Genomic DNA, 3,151 nt, shown 5'->3' on the forward strand with positions numbered 1-3,151 from the left:
CTATCTCTGCTGTAGTCGTTAACTAATCGAAATTATAGCCAAATGATCATGGACATTCCTGGCGTAATGGACTGGTACTGCCGATAGGTTCGTCGGCCCTTTTTTTCTTCCGGAAATTGTAGTTCATCTAGCCAGATCACACTCTGGTGACAAAGTTCTGGCTTTCATACTTCAGATAATGGCTATGTGCCCCAGATGGCTTAAGCTTACTTACCACAAGAATTAGGATTGGGCACGTGCCCACATTTTGTTTGTCAAGTTTCAAGTATTTTTGTTGATCTTTCCTCTGTGTCTATTCTGTGCAAAAGCACTCTTCTTCCATTCTTTGACTCGATTATTCGTATGAAAGCAAGACTAAGAACCTCCACTCGATCTCACCTGGGCCCTTAGTTTCGAGTTTTTCGTGTTACAACTCCCAACGTGTTGAAGGTGTCACGTGGTACCGTCTCACACTCTGACGTCAAATTGGTAGTTTCGAGTTATAACTCACGTGTTTTCCCATCTTACCATGTGAATTCCTACTCACTTTGAGTCGAGCATGTGAGATCTCTGCACGAAAGTGAAAATGACTGACGGATACGCTATTCTGATCTCAATCGAAGCATTAGAAAGAGCCGAAAGACGTTGTTTAAGAAGACAACGAATTTTTCGACCACGAGTAGATGCCATTTCTTTTCGTGTCAAGTCAACACTAATAAAAAATAATTTAATTCATAATTGAAAAAATTATATAGCAAATTTTTCCAAAAATAAAAAGAAGTATCTAATTAATCGAAAAAGAAAATTAAAATGATAGTAAATTAAATGTATAGCCTAAATTATTAATCCCATCAAGCTTAACGACACACGTAAACGAGTGAATATGACCTACTTCCGCTCTGCTTTCGAGTTCGCTTGATAGGTCTAACTCAAGACTACTAATTTTGTGAGTCGTAGTAACACGAGTGAGTTCGATTACGTCAATTCGAGTACAGCACGAAAAATTCGAGACTAAGGGCCCTGTAGTAACTTGGTTTCGAGGTGAAGGTAATAGTGAGTATCAGGGAGGAACAATGGCTTGAGGAGGCTTGAGCTTTGTGACAGTGGGGACGAATAGTCCTTTGATGAAGAAATGCAGTTTATTAGCCTGCAGGAGAAAGGCTGACTGGTTGAGAGTATTAGGCTCGAGCCGAATCAGTATACCGAGAAAAATGCTAAATCGCAACTCAGTACAAATCTCTTAATGCAAAAGGTGAATGAACTCCAAGAGACTTTAAAGAATATCAATAAGAAACTTGATAGAATGCTGGTTCAAAAAGCTGCTAGACCAGCATGTTATACCAAATTTGTGTGAGGAAGGACGTCTAAACCAGAAGTTATAATCGTTGAGCCAAAAAAGGATAGCAAAGACTCGGGGAAAATAACGGGTATGTTGAAAAAGAATCTAAACTCCAAATATTATTCATACGCATAGGCATAAAGCAGTTAAGAAAGTAAAAAATAGGCAAGTGACAATCAAGGTTCAGACAAGGAAGGAACGCCAGATCCTTGAAAAACAAGTAACAGAAAAAACAGGGCTAAAGACCAGAGCCAATTCCAAGAAATCCCGAGGTTATCATTTTTGGGATACCAGAAGAAAGCAAAGATGACATTGTAGGAGTTCAAGCTAAATTATAATATGGAGCAATTCAGAGAAAATATTAAAGTGAGATTGCAACCACAAAACAAAGAAAAAAGAACAAGCAATTGTTAGTCGAGATAGCATAAAAAAGAAATTATGAAAAACTAAGAGTTAATGTAGATTGGGTGAAATTCAGAGAACTTTGTTTTTCAGTATTTTTTTAAAAATTAAAATGAAAATAAATGTAAAATAATTATACCCGACATTGAGAATTAACATAAAACAATATTCTGCTTTATAAATTACACGTTTTATGTTTTTAAGTTATTATTATTAATAAATACAGTAAGTTTAATATAATAAGTTACTTTTATTCAGAATCGTTTATTTAATTGTTCTTATAATAGTTTAATTTATGTTTAATTTAATTTAATAAAAGCTTATTTTAATTTATATTAAAATTTTACCCTATCGCTTTTGTCAAATGTCACGTCCGACATCTTTGAAAACTCTTTCTAAACAAAGGAAAACAAAATTCACATTATTTGTTTACAACTTTAAATACAATAATATGTTATTTTTTTACTATATTTTTGAAAATAAAGTAANAATTGATAGCTTTATTGATCCAAAGGATATAATGATTAAACTGAAAAAATATATACGTAGTGTCGTTTCAGTTAAATAGTAATTGACAATTAGATTAATTTCTAAATTTAAATATAAATTTAATTGGATTTGACAATTTTTACAGTGTCAAATTTCAAACGCAGCGTGGGAGAAACCAACCAACTTGAAGTGGCAAGTAAAAGAAAACATGTCTTCCACAAACAAATAGATTTAGAAACCGTTCTCACTTTCAATGACGATGAAGACAACATTTATAATAATTTTAATTAAAAATAGAAAGTTAAGTTTATTAAGCATTATACAAATTTACAACTTTCTGAATTATAAGTTGAAAACAATAAAAAGTAATTTTCCTTGCAGTTGTACTTCTGCTGTTATTTTGTTGCTTCTAATAACGTTTGATTCTTAAGTAAAAATTTAAAAAAGTCAATGCAACATTGTTTGGAGTTCATTTTTCTAGATGTCTCTTCTTTAATGAACTCTGTTCTCATTCTATTCCGTTTGTCATTCCAAACACTGATCTTAATACTATTTTTACTATTATTTCTGACGCAGCATTTCTTACTGGTATGTTTTCTGCAGAACTACTGCTTCATTATACTAAAACAGAAACATCAACTTTTTTCTGTGGACATATCATCGTTGGGGTCAATTTGTTCCCGACATCATGCAACACAGCAGTAGCGCAACCAGAAAATTTCCTAAAAGATAAACTTAGTTTGCAGTCTATTTTGGTTCCTCACGAGAGAGTCACTGATCTAAGTGGACAATGATTCCCTTGCTGATTGACGGCGGCCCAGGCGCTCTGGAGCTGAACTTTTCGTCAAAAAGAAACTTCGGGTCAACAGAAGAGATGGTTCTGCAGTCGGCAAAGGTTAATCGTACAAGTACTTGGTGAGAACCGAGTGAACATCTGACCAT

Source organism: Centruroides sculpturatus, unplaced genomic scaffold, assembly GCF_000671375.1.
Source record: "Centruroides sculpturatus isolate CEXI.00-Female unplaced genomic scaffold, Cexi_2.0 scaffold960, whole genome shotgun sequence".
Taxonomy (NCBI): Eukaryota; Metazoa; Arthropoda; class Arachnida; order Scorpiones; family Buthidae; genus Centruroides; species Centruroides sculpturatus.